Source organism: Lutra lutra, chromosome 3, assembly GCF_902655055.1.
Source record: "Lutra lutra chromosome 3, mLutLut1.2, whole genome shotgun sequence".
NCBI classification, from domain to species: Eukaryota; Metazoa; Chordata; class Mammalia; order Carnivora; family Mustelidae; genus Lutra; species Lutra lutra.
Window position 1 is genome coordinate 53,975,185 of NC_062280.1, and position 20,150 is coordinate 53,995,334.

Here is a 20,150-nt window from a genome sequence, read left to right on the forward strand (position 1 = left end):
GCCTGTGTGGCTAAGTCCTTAAGTATGCGCCTTCAGCTCAGGTCATGGTCCCAGAGTCCTGGGATTGAACCCAGAACCGCACATCAGGCTCCAGGCTCAGCAGCGAGTATGCTTCTCTCTCTCCCTCTGCCTTCTGCTCCCCCTTCTTATGCTCGTGCTCTCTCTCTGTCAAATTAAAAAAAAAAAAAAAAATCTTTAAAAAAAAAAAAAAAAGGAGAAAGGATTTCAAGTCTATAGGAGAGGAAAGGCTGATCCTGCAGGGAAAAGCACTAAGTCCCTCTCAGTCCTCTTTCCTCTAAAGAACAAAGACATTATGCTGGTGAGGATCTAGCAGCAAAGCTGGTCAGCACCACCACAGAGTGGAAGACATGCAGTGGCTGGGGAAAGGTAAAATTTAAAAAATCAATTTTTCTTGAAAAAGCAGAATGAAACTGTCCTGAGTAGAAGCTCTCAGGGGTCTTCTGTCACTGTGCCACTGTGGCATGGATCTGCCTAAAACAGGTACTGAATCAGGCGAGCAGAGACCTCCTGCCCCTTGCATGCAGGAGGTTCCATAGTGCTGGGTTACAAGCGAAGTCTGTCTTCTCATAGAGGGGCAAGACCCTGAAGACAGACCCTCTCCGAGATGCAATTACGGGGAGCAGGTCCCAGAGTTCCTACTGAGGGGAGAGAAGCGATACTGAGAAAAATCCCCCAGAAAACAGTCCATACTTTAAGCACATGGTTATAGGAGAGAAGGATGAATGAGGATTTGTGGCTGGTCTAAGAATTAAATTGACAAAAGACAGATTCTCAGGAGAAAACAACCTACTTTAATTATGTACATATGGGAGCTCCACAAAAATATGAGACTCAAAAGGCACCCATACTCTTTCAGATCTATATACCATTCTGAACCAAGGAAGAGATAGGGGGTTGGGCCTTCTGTGGTTGTGGTACTAAATTTACTGGAAGGTGAAACAAGGAAATGTTTGGTAAACCAGAGTTGTCTGTTATGCACATAATTTTTTAGGTAAAACTTATCTCTGGTAGTAGCTCTCTTCCTGGTACAGATCCCCTTAATAATGTAAATTTCTTCATATTGCTGATTTCCCCAAATGAGGAAATGTATATTGCATTATAAAAAATTTTAAAGGAAGCTTTTTAGACATAAGGACTACAATGCCATACAGAAACATGGATCCACACAAAGACACGATTTCCTGAAATTAGGAGAATTAAGGTATTTTACCTTATTTGCTTATTTATCTAAAAGAAAAGAGGTGGTCTATTGTAAATATACTAAGAATGTATTACACTTAATAAAGAATTGTAAAAAATACTCAAGTACATTAAAACTGGTCTAAAAAGAAAGAAAATAACTAAACAGAAAAAAAAAACCTAGGAAGTTGATAGATTTTTAAATCCAACCATTATAGTAAATTAGATGCAAATTATCTAAACAAAGAGATTACAAGAAATAGATTGTTAGATTTTTAGATAAAGAGTAGAGCAAGATATAAAAATATGCTGTGTTCAAGAAGTATATTTTAGGGGCTTCTGGGTGGCTCAGTGGGTTAAGCCTCTGCCTTCGGCTCAGGTCATTATCTCAGGGTCCTGTGTTGGAGCCCCACATCAGCCTCTCTACACAGCTGGGAGCCTGCTTCTCCCCCTCTCTCTGCCTGCCTCTCTGCCTACTTGTGATATCTCTCTCTCTCTGTCGAATAAATAAATAAAAACTTTGAAAAAAAAGAAATATATTTTAAATACAGAAATACAGAGAGGTTAAAAATAAAAGGACAAAAAGGATTAATTATATAAACATTTATTTTAAGAAAAACCTTGTAGTGACTAAGAATAGATGATGTGTACTTCAAAATAAGACGACTTATCTGGGATAAAAGGGATATTCTATGAAGACCAAAGAGGTGAAATCACAAAAAAGGCATAACAATCCTAAAAGTGAATGCATTGCTTGACAAAACATCAAAACATAAAAGCAAAAATTGATAGAAATGAGGGGCAAAATCTACAGAGAATTCCAAAATTATGATTGGAGATATCAATACTTTTCTCTCAATAATAAATAGTAAAGGTACACAGAAAATCAGAAAAGACATAAAGACACCCCCCCGAAAAACCCAATATAAATCAAATTGGCCTAATTGATGATTATAGAGAAATAGCTGGATACATGTTCTTTTAAGGAGCATGTGAAATATTCACCAAATTGCTTAATTGTATATTAAGCAATAAAATAAACTGCATGTTAAGCAATAAAATAAACTTCAAAAAAATCATATATTGATATGAAATCATATATGGAAATCATATAAAATCTATTTTTTAATGAAAGAGGAGTTAAAGTACTGGGTTGCCTGGGTGGTTTAGTGAGTTAAGCATCTGACTCTTGATTTTAGCTCAGGTCATGATCGAGTCTCACCTTGGGCTCTGTGCTGGTTGTGGAACCTGCTTAAGATTCTCTCCCTCTGCTCCTTCCCCCTCTCTTCTTCTCCCTCTCAAAAAAAAAAAAGGGGGGTGGGGAGGTAAAATACTAAAAAAAAAAAAAAAAAAAGTTTAAAAAAAAATGGGGCACCTGGGTAGCTCAGTGGGTTAAAGCCTCTGCCTTCGGCTCAGGTCATGATCCCAGGTCCTGGGATCAGTCCCTACATTAGGCTCTCTGCTCAGCAGGGAGCCTGCTTCCCTTCCTCTCTCTCTGCCTGCCTTTCTGCCTACTTGTGATCTCTGTTAAATAAATAAATAATTTTTTTTTAAAAGACGTTTTTAAAAAAGGGGGGGAGCTTAAGTAGAAATCATTAAGAGAAAGATATTGGGGGGGCGCCTGGGTGGCTCAGTGGGTTAAGCTGCTGCCTTCCGCTCAGGTCATGATCTCAGGGTCCTGGGATCGAGTTCCGTATTGGGCTCTCTGCTCAGCAGGGAGCCTGCTTCCCTTCCTCTCTCTCTGCCTGCCTCTCTGCCTACTTGTGATCTCTCTCTCAAATAAATAAATAAAATCTTAAAAAAAAAAAGAGAGAGAAAGATATTGGGAAAACCCTGAATTACTTGGAAATTAAGCAACAACATATTTATTTAGTTAAAAAAAAAAAAAGTGAGTCAGAGAGCAAGTCATTGGGGAAAGTAGAAACATTTTTAATTGAATGAAATTAAAATGCATTAAAAAATGCATTTCAAAATTTAAGGGAGGCAGCTAAAGCAGTGCTTTGAAGGAAAATCAATTAAATATTACAACTATGCTACATATAAATATTGTAAAATATAATTATTATATAATCATGACTCAAATATGATTATATAATGATAATCATAATGAAATGTGATTATATAATTAGTATAAATAAAAATAAAAATCATACTATGAATTATGCAAGGAAGATTTCAAATTATAATTCTAACATTCTACCTTAAGAAATTAAAAACAGGGACGCCTGGGTGGCTCAGTTGGTTGGACGACTGCCTTCGGCTCAGGTCATGATCCCGGAATCCCGGGATCGAGTCCCACATCAGGCTCCCAGCTCCATGGGGAGTCTGCTTCTCCCTCTGACCTTCTCCTAGCTCATGCTCTCTCTCACTGTCTCTCTCTCAAATAAATAAATAAAATCTTTAAAAAAAAAAAAGAAATTAAAAACAAATATTAAATACAAAGCAAGCAAAAGAAAGGAAATAATTAAGATAGGATTATATATCATTACATTTAAAAACAAAAATTCAACAGAGAATATAAAATCAAAAGCTGATTCTTTGAAACATTCAATAAAATTGATAAACTTCTAGTTAACATTGACTAAGCACAGAGACTGACAGAGAACAAGTGACAGAGAAAATGTGTCAAAATTACCTGTACTGGCAATTTAATTGGGACATCCTTACAGATCTAACAGACAATAAAAGGATAATAAGGGAATATTATGAGCAACTTTAAGCTTATAAATTCAAGAATTTTAAGGAAATGGATAAAAGTCTCAATCAAAACTTAACTTTAGAAGAAATACATAACCTGAACTGTTCTGTTATTTATGGGTCTGAATTTGTAGCGGAAAGCCTTCTAACAAAGAAAACATCAGGACAACATTCCTTGACTATTAATTTCCACCAAACATTTAAGGAAGAAACAATTCCAATCTCTCAAAAAATAGAAAAGAAGTGAATATTTACTATTTATTTTATGAGGTCGGCATCATTTTGCTATTAAAACCAAGGAAAAGACAAGAAGGAATTGCAGACCAATATTTCTTAAGAACGTACATACAAAGACTGTTGATAATATACTAGTAAATGAATCCAATAATATATAAAAGGAAAAAAATACTTCATGATAAGTGGGGTTCATCCTGAAAATCCAAGGCTGGTTCAATATCCATAAACCAATTAATTATAAGTCACAATATCCATAGCATATAAGGGAAAATCCTTATCTATACAAAGTACATCTACAAAACAATTAGAGTTAACATTATTTTCGATGGTTCAAATACTGTTTTTTTTTTTTTCCCAAAGACACGGAATAAAGAAAGGATCTCTTTTCCTACCACTCCTATTCAACATTATACTGGGGATTCTAAAAATGCAATTGACAAGAAAAACAAATGTAATTCATATCTATTGGAAAGCAAGAAATAAAACTGTTTTAATTTTTAGATTGATAGGATCGTCTCTCTAGAAAATTTCAGAGAATCTACAAAAAATTTAATGTAATTAATAAGTGAGTTAAGCCAGTCATAGGATACAATGACAATATACAAAAGTCAATTGCATTATAATATATGAACAGCAAAAAGTGGACAATTCAAGGAAAATTGGAAAAAGTACCATTTAAAATAACACCAAAACTGTGAAACACTTAGAAATAGATCTAAAATCCATGTGCAAGATCTGTATGCTAAAACACTGATTTAAATAATTAAAGAACATTAAATGAATGAAGAAACATTATGGTTATAGATGAAAAGTCTCAATATTATTAAGGCCTTGATTCTGAAATTGATAGCAATATGTTACCCTCTATTAGACTAAAAGCTTTCTGAGGGCAAGAGTAATGTCTAATTGAATTCTGTCACTTTGTACACATAAGGTCTTCAGTAAACTTTTTTTCCCCCTAAGAGTTTATTTATTTATTTGAAAGACAGAGAGAGAGTGGGAGAGAGTCCCCATGGGGATGGGGGAGTGCCAAGGGAGAGAGACAAGGAGACTCCCACTGAGCAGGAAGTCCTATGGAGGCTCCAGGACCCAGGATCATGACCTGAGCTGAAGGCAGACTCCTAACCAACTGGGCCCCAAGGTCTTCAGTAAACTTCTTAAATTAATTTAAGAATGCAGGAACATACTCAGTGATAAAAAGACATTTACAGTATTACATCACTGATGTAATGGATCTCATAATTATGTACCTCTGTTTTTTTATAGAAATTTGTTTTTTTGACATGATAAAATCATAAATATGAGGGCAGATACAACATGCAGATTTAGTAATTTTTCTTATATTTATGATTAAATGTTAATTATCGAATCTGTGGAAAAGCAGCATAATGAGCAAGATATAGAACACAAATTGTAAATGACTATAGAATTCACTTACTGTTTCTAAGATTTATATTTTTTTCCTGGCAATGTCACATAATTAACATCATTAACAAATTTCATGTGAAGCTTGTATGAATTTTTCTCTATTTCAAAATATATTTCCTATGTTTATGTTTTAAAAGTGGAGAGGGAGAATAAGTACTATAAAGATGGATATTAATAAAGGCTACAGAGTTAAAAGGATCAGGGTAAGAAGAGAGTGAGATGATGCAGGTATATTTAAGATGGCTATTCTGGGAAGACTTCTTTGAGGTATCACATTTGTGAATAGATTTGATGTACAAGAGGCCATTCATGAAAAAAGTAACAGGAAATCAGTGGGAGAAGGAGGCAGGCGCCAAACCAGAAGGAACTTGCCGACCATGGTATGACGAGAAGCCAGTTCAGGTTTTGAGCAAGAGCACGTTACACTGTGAGTTCTTCAAAATAAATCCAACAGTTCCAATTACCTCCACTACTGACATTCTTGCCCAGGCCATCATGAAATCTTGCCTAAATTCTTTAAAATAGCCTCCTAACTAACTTCTTTACTTGTACCCTTGTTCCTTTAAGGTTAAGTCACAACACAAAAACAGGTGATCCTCAAAAAAAGTGAGATAATATCACTGTTTTTGCTTAAAGCCATCCAATGACTTCTCATGTCTCTCTGAGTAAAACTACAAGTCTTTCAATGGCCCACAAAGTTCCCCATAAGTGATCCCTGTCTAGCCTTCACCTTATCTCCTATCATGTATGCTGCCTTTCTGTCCTGGGACTCAGATAGGCACCTTGCCCTGGGCCTCTGTGAATGCTTTTCTCTCAGCCTATGATGATTTTTCCCTAGAAATGAATGGCTCATACTCACAAGTCCTCCATGTCTGCTTAGTTGTCAGTGGCCTCCGAATCCTTCCCTGATAAATAACAAGCTCTATAAATAACAACTCACCCCTGAGCAGCCTTCTTTCGTCCCTTTACAAAGCTTCACTTATTTTTCTTCATAACATAATCCAACAAATTATTCCTTTCTTCTAAATACATTGGCTTAAGAAATGCTTATTAAATTATTGAGTATTTGTGAATTCCTATGTTTTTTCTTGCAATCAGAAGGAAAGATTAAGAATATCGCCCTGCTGCTAGTACAGAGCCTTACATACGGAATGACCTGAATTTAGCACTATGTCTTGTTTAAGAGGGAAAAAAAAAGATGTTAAAAAAAAAGTTCTAAACCAAGAAAGAAAATCAAAATGAAGGTTTATTCCCCCTCACCCCCACCCTTGGTAATGATTTGTCTTTTTTTTTTTTTTTTTAAGAAACTTACTTCAAAATACATTTGAAGAAAAACAAACTACAGCTAAATCTTCTAAGAACAGGTTTCAAGTATTAAATGAGGCAGTGTTGTATGGAAGAGTGCTATTTGAATTCTTATTTTACTCTGGGAGAATTAACGTGTGCAAAGGCTTTAATGAATAGATTAGAGGAAAATCACTGGTGTCTTTTTACCTCATCAACAAATACAAACGGTGTAACAAAAAGTTTCCTTTCTTCCTCGCATATCTGCCTGAGAATTTTCTAATGCAAAGGTCATGTTCAATATACTCATTTATTTTTCCAACTTGAGGAAGAATTTTTTTAATGGTCTTGACAGTATAGATAGTAATATATTTCTTCCACTTGTGTGTGATATCTGTTGAGTTCTACTGTATGTATATAAAATGTTTCATGACTCATTTCTCACACATTGATTCCCCGTTGGTAGTGACCAGCATCAGTATCTCATCCATTGATTAGTACCATTTGTATGGATATATGTATATTTTTTCTCATTAAAATTTCATAGTTTTCTTTCTCTAGAACTTGCATATGATTATTATTTTGAATATTTGGATTTTATTTTCACTGTGAAAGCAAAATTTTCATTATATTTCTATATGGTTATTACTTTTATTAAGAAACTCCTGATTTTTGAATATTTATTTTCTTACCTATCATCTTATTGAACTCTTTTAATCAGTGTAATAATTGTTCAGATGATTTACTTTGCTACAATAAGAATTGTATTATCTGTAAATAATGATAATCCTGTCCCTTATTATAGCTCTTTTAATTTTCTTTGATGCATTTGATAGATATTAAACAACAAATATGGGAATATAAAGACTATGAATTTTAATAAGAATTGCACTTATGTTTTATCATTATAGGAAATGTTGTCTGATGTAAGCAAATAATAATAATAAGCTCTTTGCCAAGTGCTAGAAAACCCATGGTTAAAAAAAAATCTAGTATCTAGAGCTCAAATTTGACTAGTCATAGCTTTATAGAATAGTAGCATTTTTGTATAATTAGAAAAGCATTTCAAATATTTCTGATAACCTTCTTAGCATACGTTGAGAAGTTAATATTTTTCCCTTTTGAACTATTGATGTGAAAAATCATATACACAGATATCAGAATGTCGGATTAGTTTTGCTTTTTTAGAAAATAGCACATTTGGTGATTTTATCAGTTTTTGACACTCTGATGATATTTTTCTAATATCATATTTATGATATTTTGAGTCAGACCGCAGGGGTTCCTAGTTTAAGCCTTGAAAAATCTGAATTCATATCCCATTGCCCTCTTAGTTTAGCTTGTAACCTTAGGCAACTGGTCCAAACCAGCTCAGCCTTCGCACTTTTTGTGTAATGTGGAGATAATAAAATAACCTACTCTTTCAGATGGTTGAGAATGTTAAATGGTATAATACATGTAAGGTCCTTAGCATAAAACTAGAATGCTCAATAAACATATAGTTATAAATGTACTTGTCAGTTATGCCCCCCCTTTTTTTTCTAAACAGGTTTTTTATATCAAGGCCATGAAAGCATCTTAAAATTAATTAATTAACTCCTTTCCACTAGGCTATGGAATATGTATGATCTAACTGACATATAGATTATTTATTCTTTAAAATTCAGTCACAAATCACTCATGAAAACATTTGAAGTTGGTATAATTTCTGAATAATTATTTGCAAATTCCAGTATTTTTCAATTTCTTCTAAGGCAATTTATGTACTCATTCTCTCAGATTAATTTTAATAATTTATATTTTCTCAACTTCATTAATTCCTTACAGCTTGCTATATTTATTACCATGTAGTTATAAGTTAATTGTTTAAAATCATTTTCATATATAGTAATAATCTTTTTTACATGCCTAAATTACTTGCTTGTGAATATTTTTGCTATTTATTTTTTTCTTACTGATTTTTATCCACGTACTATTTATCTCCATGTTGGGCACATTATGTTTATAATTATTATTTTTTTCTTTTATCTGATTTGATAGTTTCATTTTTTTCCATGATTGATTTCTCCGTCCTAGTTTTTAGTTTTTTCTTAACTCCGTGGATTGGATGTTTAATCGATTATTTTCAAGTTGTGCTTTTTAAAAATAAAAGTATTTTTGCTCATGAATCTGCTATGAGGTACACCTTGGAGAATGGTCATAACTTTTTGTAGAAAAACATGCTCATTATAGTTATTTTTCAAATACCTCTTAGTTGCAATTTTGACTTCTTTCTGTTCAAAGTTTCAAGTGGAATTGGTCATTTTAATTAAGTGGCTAGATTTTTCTTTGCTGCTTCAAGTTCAGTTAATTTCCAAGCTTTTGCAGAATGATAAAATAACGTGCGTAATATAATCCCTGTATAAGATTACATGTGAAAAGGAAAAGCATTAATATGCTCATTGTAAAATGGATCAGTACTATATAAAAAGTGAAAGTCCTTCATCTCCTCACAACCATGAGGAATCTTTCTTTGTAGATCGGATTTTTTGCAATTGGATGTTAATAGAGACTTGAGCACATAGGATGGAATTTCTTAGGGATCCACCCTTGTGGAATGGAAGGTGGGGGGCTGGACTGAGAAAATAAACTGCCATGCGAACTTTAAACACCGCAGGCAATTCCGTGTAGAACTCTGGAGCATATTTGACCTATCTCAGTATGTTCTGTGTGGTGTCAAAAGGGCTATCTTGATACCATCTCCTCCACCAGCTGTGGGATACGAGTCACCCTAAGAAGTCTGAGCCCTTAGGACATGCTGTTCTCTGAAGGTGAGGTAGACCCTGAAACAGCTGACAGCTAGACACTGTCTGTGGGAAGAGGCTACAAGTCCTTCCAAAGGGACATGGGAGGTCTAACTCCGTGCACACAACACATTTTTCTTTTAATACAAGCCTGGAATATTTTGTCAAAATGTTTTATATGCATTTTTATTTACATCTTATTTTTCATCTAAAAGATCTTTGGATTTTATATATAGTATTAAACATAATATTATATATATATATATATATATTTAGCACACTATATATCACTATGTATATATAGACATATATATGTATATACATATATATTTAGCACACATTTACTCTTCCAATCCTTTATATACTCATTCAAAGCTGTTTTTTAATAGCAAGATTTTCTGATTTTCTAATCTTTATATATTAGTTGACTGTATTAAATTGTCAAAAAAAAATTGAAAAGACATAAAGTATATCTCTTGGGCTATTACTACATTAAATATTTCTATAATATTCACACATGAATAACAATGCCTTTCAAAATAAACTTTTCTTTGTTGTCTTCTGTCATTTAATATTGTGTAGTACTTATTTCTGTTTAAATACTTCAAGTCTTGTCTTTAAATTTAAAAAATCTCAAGACATGTCTAAAAATAATCAATTATTTTTGGTTGGACCATGATGATAACAGAAGTAGGGAAGAATTATGATCCAATTTACATTTTTACAATTATCACCCTGACTTTAATCTGGAGATTATTTTATGAGGAGAATGAATGGATGTAAGGAAAACAATTAAAATTGACTCTCAGCTTCATAAAAAGGATTTTAATGGATAAAGGTAACAAAAGAACAGAAATCATATGAAGGAGATGGTAAAATCAAGTTTAGTTATAAATCTAGTTTGGGTAGTTACAAACAATCATAATTGAGATACATAAATGGCTGTTGGGTCTAAAGCTCAGGTAGTTGTGTTGTAAATAAAGTAATAATCATTAGTAATTCAAGATGTATATGATCTTCTAGAGATTGCATAGTATAAGAAAAAAGAGAGATTAAGATAGAGGCTTGAAACATACCAACATATAAGAAGAATATAGAAGAGAGGGCAGTACCAGCAGAGAACAAGAAACAGTTGCCAGATGTTGGAGCACTGTGGGGACATTCTGATACAGAAAATGACCTCTAAAGACTGCGTTGGCTGCTGCTCATGAATTTTGATAAGTTATGTTTTTAGTATCACTTAATCATTTATATTCTAGATTCTTCGTGATTTTCTCTATTATTTTTATTTTCTTAAAAGATTTTATTTATTTACTTGACAGAGAGAGATGGAGCACAAGTAGGGGAGCAGCAGGCAGAGGGAAAGGGAGAAGCAGGCTCCTGCTGAGAAAGGAGACCCAGGTGGGGCTCGATTCCAGGACCCTGGGATCATGACCTGAACTGAAAACAGACACTTTGACTGAGCCACCCAGGCATGCTATTTTCACTATAATTTTTAAAAAGCACAAGTAACCCTTTGATTACTCAGTAAGCAGTGTGGTTTTTAAGTTCCAAATATCTTATGATTTCTAATTAAATACCATTGTGGTGGGCAAACATGCTCTGAATGACTTTGATCTTTTGAAATACGCTTAGTATTGTTCTATGGCCTAGCATATGATCAGTACATATGTACATATACATATGATCAGTACATACATATACAGTCAGTACTGTATTCAAATGTGAGAAAAATGTAGTATTATGCTGTTATTGGCTACTTGATTGTATAAACATCCATAAGGTGTCTTAATTGATGGTGTTGTTCAATTACAATTTTTTAAGCTACTTACTCAATTACTTAGAGATTAATGTTTAAGTCTCCAACTGTAATTGTAAATTTTTCTAATTTTTTTTTATCTTTGCCAATGTTTTGACTTATGTATTTGAGAACTTTGCTATTATGGGTTACTGATTTAACTATATCATTATTATTATCAATTTGTTATTGTTGTTTTTAGGAACAACAGATACCTATACCAAATGACAATGTAATTTGATTACATTAAAAGTTTGAAAGATAGAGCGCCTGGGTGGCTCAGTGGGTTAAGCCACTGCCTTCGGCTCAGGTCATGATCTTAGGGTCCTGGGATCGAGTCCCACATTGGGCTCTCAGCTCAGCAGGGAGCCTGCTTCCCTCTCCCTCTCTCTCTGCCTGCCTCTCTGCCTACTTGTGATCTCTGTCAAACAAGTAAATAAAACCTTAAAAAAAAAAAAAGTTTGAAAGATACTGGTGACCTGCCTAAAGGAAATTAATAAAACATTTGAAGTAAAAAAAATCCTTTTTTCCCCAAGTTTTTATTTAAATTCCAGTTAGTGAACATACAGCATTGTATTAGTTGTAAGAGTAGAATTTAATGATTTATTACTTACATATAACAACTGGAGCTCATCACAAGTGCCCTACTTTTTAAAAAGAGGGAGAGAATTTACAATTAAGTATGGATAGTTTACTTAAAGTTCTCATTAGTGCATTTTAAAGTTTTTTGGAATTTAAGTTTTCTTTAACTTTTAACAATTTTCCACTTAGAGTTAGAAAATTAAACTAAGGTGGTTGGAATAGTCAGAATTTCAGGAATAAATACAAATAAAATACACTGAACATTAGAAGAAAGGGGACTTCAAAGTTCAGCTAATGAAACCCTGGAACTGTACATAGGTTTGTTGGCTTTTCCAATACAGACCATAGGGTTTTCTTTCTAGAGTTTTCTAAGACAGTGACCATTCATCTATGTCCGAGTTTCAAAAATTCTTATTTCTCCTTTTTTTATATTCATTTTAAATTTGTGGATTTATCCATCAGCACCATCACCATCCCTTCTTTGGAAAGGTGATTTTTTTTTCTTTTATTTTAGCAAGGATTTTGGAGGAAACGGAGGCAAATATATGTCTTCAATTTGCCATCATTAACTGCCAGGCTGATAAATACGTTTTTGCATGAACTTTTTATTGTTCTTACTACTACTTATGTTGCTGCTTCTGTTTGCTATTTCTACTTCTAGGTTTCATTTGTGGAGACTTTGATCATGGTGTCTGGCACCTAGTGGGACCAGAGCCCTAAACAGGAGTACAAATACCAGGGCCCATGGGATCAAGAAAGAAGAGAGTTCTGCTATGGGAGTAGCAAAAAAGACTTTAATATAAACTGGCCATTATACATGAAGGATTTTTTTTTTTTTAACATGAACGATTCTTAGAGGTAAAAGCATACTATGAATATAGAATATGTAGAATGTACAGATTTCTATATGGATCTGGAGAAGCATGAATGAAGAGAGAGATTACATTTTGTCCTTTATGTGACCAGATATTCTGGCTCTTTTAAACCACATTTCAGTTTTTAAACTACAGTAGCATGTTGCAACCTTTGTAACACCCTTAGTTGTCTTGCACAATTTCTTCGGTGCAGTATGCTCTTAAGAGTTGAATTAAAGGTGGTATGGCATACTGGTTAAGATCGTGGGGTCTATAGCTAGATTGTCTGGTTTCAGGACATAGTTTCACCATTTACTAGTTCTGTGATCTTGGTAAATATAACTTAAAGAAGATTCTTCTCAATTTCCACATTTGAAACTGGGGTTAATAATAGTACCTAATTCTGGCGCCTGGGTGGCTCAGTGGGTTAAAGCTTCTGCCTTCGGCTCAGGTCATGATCCCAGGGTCCTGGGATCGAGTCCCGCATCAGGCTCTCTGCTCAGCAGGGAGCCTGCTTCCTCCTCTCTCTCTGCCTGCCTCTCTGCCTACTTGTGATCTCTCTCTCTCTGTCAAATAAATAAAGTCTTTAAAAAAAATAATAGTACCTAATTCATAGGGTTTTGGTAGTATTTAAATTACTTACTGCATGTGAATCACTCAGAAATGCATCTAGCACTTAGTAAACACTGTGTTATGATTATTTATTATTATTTTTATAACTGTTATTAGTATTTATAGTATTTACTGGTGGGTGTCAGAATCATAGAGTGGTTTGCACTTCGAGTAAAACTCAAGCTGGGCTAAAATAATGGTTGCACATTTCTAATGAAAGGATATCATAACAAGCTCAATTATTCCACCATTTAAAATTTCTGACTGAAGTTTCATTTATGTGTGCTTATTTATCATCCCATGAAACAAAGTTTAAAGAGCTACGGGTCTTAAATATAATAACAATAATCATCTGTTAAATGAGCTGTTGTCTTGTGGGATCATGAGCTGAGTGCTTGGATAGAAGTTAATAAAAGTAGTCACAAAGGATTCTGTCCACTTCTGTGTTGAAGAGGATCATATTTAAGGCTCCATTTAATTTGCAAAATGTCAAAGAACATCAAAAGGAGAAATGTAATGCATTAATCTGTCAAAGAATATAAACCTCATATTCGTCAGTTGTTAATCAAAATTAGTTATTGATTTTGTTCTGTCAGCAAATCCAAATTTACAAGGACTATTTAACCAATAGTATTTAACCAATCAAAACTTACATTATGTAAGTGGAAGTTTGGAATTTTTTTTTTTTATCCAAGGATGTTTTAACTTAGCATCTGTTTATAGGAATTATGGATTTCTACAAGGTTTGTATAAACTGAAGTCATTTTCACAAATGACAAAATTAAACTAGTCAATTTTACTATTCACATTAAAAAATAGCAGTGTTATTACCAGATTTTTGTTTTAGTAACAAATGTGTCAGAAATATACAGTATCAATTATAATGAAGACTTACTGGAGATAGGGAAATGTTACAACAGTATTTATTGAAAAACACAGGAGAGAGTTCTAAATTTCAGAAAGTAGACATGGTTATAGAAATGAATCAAGGCAAGGAAGCCGAAGCAACAGAATTGGTCTAAAGATTAAAAATGGGGATTGAATATGATGTTAGCGGTGACTTTGCCATATATGGACTTCATTATGTTGAGATATGTTCCCTCTATATCCATTTTGCTGAGAGTTTGTTTTTATCATAACTGGATGTTGAATTTTATCAAATATTAACTTATGCATTTATTAAGATGGTCATATGATTTTTATCCTTCTTTTTCTTAGTGTGATATATCACATTGATTTGTGGGTATTGAAACCTCCTTGCATCGCTGGAATAAATCCCATTTGGTTGTGGTGTATGATCCTTTTAATGTGTTTTTGAATCTGGCTTCCTAATGTTTCATTGATGGTTTTGCACCAATACTTATCAGGGATATTGGGCTGTGATTTCTTTCTGTTATGTGTTTGGCTTTCATATAAAGTATTTTTTTGAATATTTTATTTATTTGAGAGAGAGAGAGAAATAGTGAGAGAGAACAGGAGCAGGGGTGCAGGAAGGGGGAGAATCAGGCTCCCGGCTCAGCAGGGAACTAGATGTGGAGCTCCACCCCAGGACCCCTGGATTATGACCTGAGCCAAAAGCCACCACTTATCTAAGTGACCCACCCAGATGCCCCTTGTATAAACTATCTCTAAATAGGAAAATATAAAAAATCATGATCATGTGTCTTAATCTACTTAGCCATGCCTAATGTGGAATCTTTTTAAAATATATTATTGTCGAATTTTGCCCTTTTTTGTCCACAATTTCTTGCTTTATTCAAAGCAAAACTAAGCACAATTTGATTGTACTTTACCATTTACAGTTATTTGTTTTGATTTTACTTATAAGTTATTAAACAAACGTAATATACCTACAAGTAAAATGAATAAAAAAATACAACACACATTCCTTCAAACACTTGCTCAAAGTTTTTATAAAGCAAAACAAATTGTCCAAGAGAAGGATGCAATGTTAAAGATATAGAAATATTAAAAGCATGCATATTTCTTGAATTCTTTTCATCTTAATAAATTCAGCACTGGACATAAACAATTATATTAGCATTTACTCTTACATTTCCAAGAATGAAAAAAAAATAATAACTGTGAGGCCAATACTCCATTACTCCAAACTCAAGTAAGACTATTAGAAAAAGAACAAAGACAACACATTACTGTCTCCACATTAATGTGAAAACCCTGAAGAAGTCCATGTAATCATGAACATAGATACAAATACTCCTTATACCTAAGAAAATCCTTTGTATTCTATTCCTGAACCATCAAGTTTCGTGTTGATTCTTTCCTGTCTTAACACAGGCTGAGCCTGGGAAAATGTGTCAATTGTTATTAATATGTGCTTTTTTGATTTGGAAACTTACATCTAAGTGATAGAAATAAGATCTTACTTCATTTTCTTTTCTTTCTCTTTCTCTCTTCTTTCCTTTCCTCTATCCCTTCCTCCTTCCCTCCCTCCCTCTCTTTCCTTTCTTTCTTCTCTTTCTTTCTTTCTCTCTTTCTTTCTTCTCTTCTCCTTCCTCGTCTTTGTATTCATCTTCGCCATCATCTTAACTCTAATTCTTCTCCTTCGTCTTCTTTTCTGGATTATATAGTAGTGCTTAGCCAGGAGTATATTTGTAAATCTCTAGTTAATGAGGACTGAATTCTTCCTAGCTTTATTTTGACATAGAAAACATAAGAATTTTTTTTACCTTCTTCTTATTCTCACACTAACCAATTCAAACTTTTTTTTTTTTTTGCTTTAGTTTTGTTTCAGAATAACCCTAGTTAATGTACCTTAAGCTAAAATTGGAAGTGTCCTTTGTTCTATAAAGAAACAACCAAGAATCAGAAGGAAATCAGTCACACCAGTGGAAAGATCATGGATCAGCCACAGAAAATAAAATGTTCTACTTTTTCTCTCCCCTGGATCTATTTCTAGTATTCTATTTTGTATCTTAAATGCAAATCTAGTTGCTTTTAGGTACTCATTATCTTTGGTCAGTATCAAAGATGCCAGTGACTTTCTTCCTTTGAAGTTTTACTATGTATTCAATGCAGATTGATTGCAAAATTCAATGGTAAGATCTTATTGTCCCAGCATGTGCTGAGATAATAATCACCATTTTCATTCATCTGCTCTACCTTCATGGGTCATTAAAATAGAGGATTCTCAATATTCAGACTATTCATTCAAAAGCTGTTTGACAATCTTTAAGTGGTTAAAAAATTTTTTTGGAAAACTGACTTTGTTCTCTTCTTATATTTGCTGGCCCAGGACCCTCCTAGTTTGTGGTTCTAGCAATATAAAAAGCAGTGGTTGTGTTGGCACACTGCAATCCCAGATCCCTGACCCCAACTGGTTTTCTGTAATTACCTGTCTCAGAGCTGATACAGAAGAGCAGTGTCAGCTCTCAGCGGTGTCCCAGGACCCCTCAGGGGCACCAGCAGTCACAGCTGCATCTGGCCGACTTGGTGAGAAGCTGTGTCCTTCTGACCCTCCACTCCTGGTGGCATTCACGAATCCAATTCTTTGCCAAAACTGTGTGCAAAAATTACCTCTTCATACTCTCCAACCTGAAAATCATTGTATTTCTTAATACCTGCATGAAGGCCTTTGAATTTTTATTATTTTTTCTATATAAATAAAGATCCTATGATAAATGGATTACAGGCACAATTGTATTTTTTTTAATTATACACCAAATAATACCAAGCAGTATGCCAAGAATTTAATTTAATCTTCTTTGAAGCCAGTGATACAGTGGTGGGGAGGCAATGTGGACAATAGTTCACTCAGGCAGGAATGATTTTTTTAAAGTATTCTCATGGACATTTTTTAGAAATTCCAGCATATGCTGGAAACAAAAAGCAGTCTAACATTGTCCATTATATCACTTTTATATTCTTACTACAATGAACCCCGTTATTGACCTCATTATTGAGTTGTCCTCTCCTACTACCCTGTCTTACCTTAGGCTGCCATAATAAAGACTCCAGTTTAGGTGGCTCGAACAGTAGAAATTTACTTCTCAGAGTTCTGGAAGCTGCGAAGTCCAAGATCAGAGTGCCAGTATGGTTGGGTTCTTGGTAAGGACCCACTTCCTGGCTTACAGACATCTGCCTTCTGACTGTACTCTCTCAAGGCAAAAAAACCCCCAAAACTCTCCTGATTCTTCCTCTCCTTATAAAGACACTAATCCTATCACAGAGGCTCCACCCTCATGACCTCATCTAAACCTAATTACCTTCATCAGGCCTTATCTCCTATTGCTCTAGCATTTGGGGATAGGGCTTTAACATGTGAATGGGGGGGCACATTTAGTACATAACACACTCCCACTTGGTGTACCACTGTCTAACATCTAAGCTATGTACTATTTTCATCCTGTTTTGCAAAATTGAACATGGAAGTAGAGAGAGATTAAGAAATGTGTAGAAAGATTATATTGTTGATATGAAATATTTATTTTAAAAAGTTGTAGCACATGATAAGGTAGCAAAGGTAATTCACCAGAAATCCTTTAGTTTAACACATAATGCTGATTCTCCACCCAATATGCTTCTGTTTATTCAGTGTAACAAATAGCATGTGAAAATCAGGCCAAAAAGAACGAACGTATGGTCTGAGTTTAAGTGGGGATTTGCATATTATAAAACTGTTTTGTCTTAATGCAGATTTTCCCCCCCAAATCTGGATTTTTTAAGAACTGTATGTTAATGATTTGGAGAATAATTGAGGTTTGGTGATAATTTGGACAATGTCTCGATTAAAGTCTGTCTTCTCACAAAGCAGATGTAAAGTTGAAAGAATATTTAAACTGCATATAGGACACGTACTATTCAAACCCAAGAGTTAAAATATTTACAATAAACAATGACATATTTTCTCAACCCATTAAGAGAAGTCTTCTAGACAGTTTGGTGTTAGCCTTATCAGCATTTCTTCTAACACTTGAAGTGATAAAACTACATTATTTTAAATTCTCTGGTAATTCAAATTTAAGATATTGCTGTTTTTCTCTTCCTCCTCCTCCTTTTCCTTCTTCACACATAATCAAGAACTACTATACAAACGTCTAGATATATTCCCTATAAAAATGAGAAAAAAAATAGTGTTATTGTAATTTGAGTGTTTTGTCTCCATGCATGAAAAACTGGAATTGAAATAAGAGGTGAACCTATTAGAAATTTAGAAACAAAATGGACACTATTTGCTGATGAGATATTTATATACCTTCAGAACTTAAGTGATTTATTATGATGTGCAAAACTAATCAGCATTTTCAAAATGATCTATAATAGTGGGGGTTTTCCAGGAAAGGGTAATCACATGGTCAAAGGAGAGAGATTTAGTGTGGTTTTGGAAGGTCCATGTAGTTTAGTAAGGCTATAACAAAAGGCATCTGTGTGAATATGATGAAGACATAGGGCTGGAAATGTAGTCTGGACTTATCTCTAAGACTTTCCATTCCACAGTATGCAATTTGGATTATTCTTACAGAGTAGTGGCTTGATCACAATGCCATTTTAGAAGTTTCTTGCTCAAAAAAAAAAAAAAAAGGGAATGTATAGTAGAACTTAAATGACACTGGTTAAACAGAGGGCAGGGAACACATTTAGAGAATGGGTACAAAAAAATTGTTATAAAATACTAGAAATAAAAATAGAAACAAATATAACACCAATATTATGACAGAATTTATAAAATGACTAAGAATAAATTTAATAAAGAGATAGCTATCATATAAATAAAACTATAAATCTCATTGAATAATAAGAATTTGATAAACTATCTCAGTGACTGTTCTTACAAGAAACTCAATATGAAAATATCAGTGCTTATAAATTAAAAAATATATGTTTTATATAAATGTAATTAGATTGCCAACAGAAGTTTTAAATAGAATACAATGAGAATTATTTTTTAAAAAGTAAAACAATAAAAATAAAAAAAGGGGAATGGAGGTAGGTACTTGCTTTACAGGATAATAAAACATGTATTACAAATCTGTTTTACACTGGCATAAGCATACATGGTAGAAAGTTCTAGTTGTTCACAAAAATCCATTTTTCCCTTCTCCTATGATAATAAATGTATAGGTGAACACATGGTTTCCTAGTCAAACTACTTTTCACAGCCTCCCTTGCAATTCAGTTTATCTATGGCTATAATTTCATCTTACCAATGAAACATTAGCAAAATTCAGTGTTCTACTTCTCTAAGGTTCATAGTATAATCCACATGCTTCCCCATACTCAGAACCCTCACTTTCTGCTAGAACTTGGACAGGGCAGTAGTCTGGCTTATGTGTGGACAAAAGAGTGGGTGATGTGATCCTGAATAACTAGAAGGACCAGCTCCCATACTGAACCAGATTATTCATATGGGAATTTTTATTATATGTGCTGCCGAAGCGAGCACTTCAAATGGGAATTTTGTGTGGAAGGAAGATAGTTTTCTTTTTATTTTTCTCTTTGATACAGTTTGTTGGAGGTATTGTTTTAGCAGCCTAGCTTTACCATAACCAGATAAACTGATTAGTCAAAAGAATCCAGAGATTCCAGAAATATATTCCTGTCTTAGTTAGTTCAGGCTGCTATAACAAAATTCTATAGACTGGTGTCTTAAATAACAGAAATTTATTTCTCACAGTTTTGAAGGCTGGAAAGTACAACATCAAGTTTCCAGGAGAA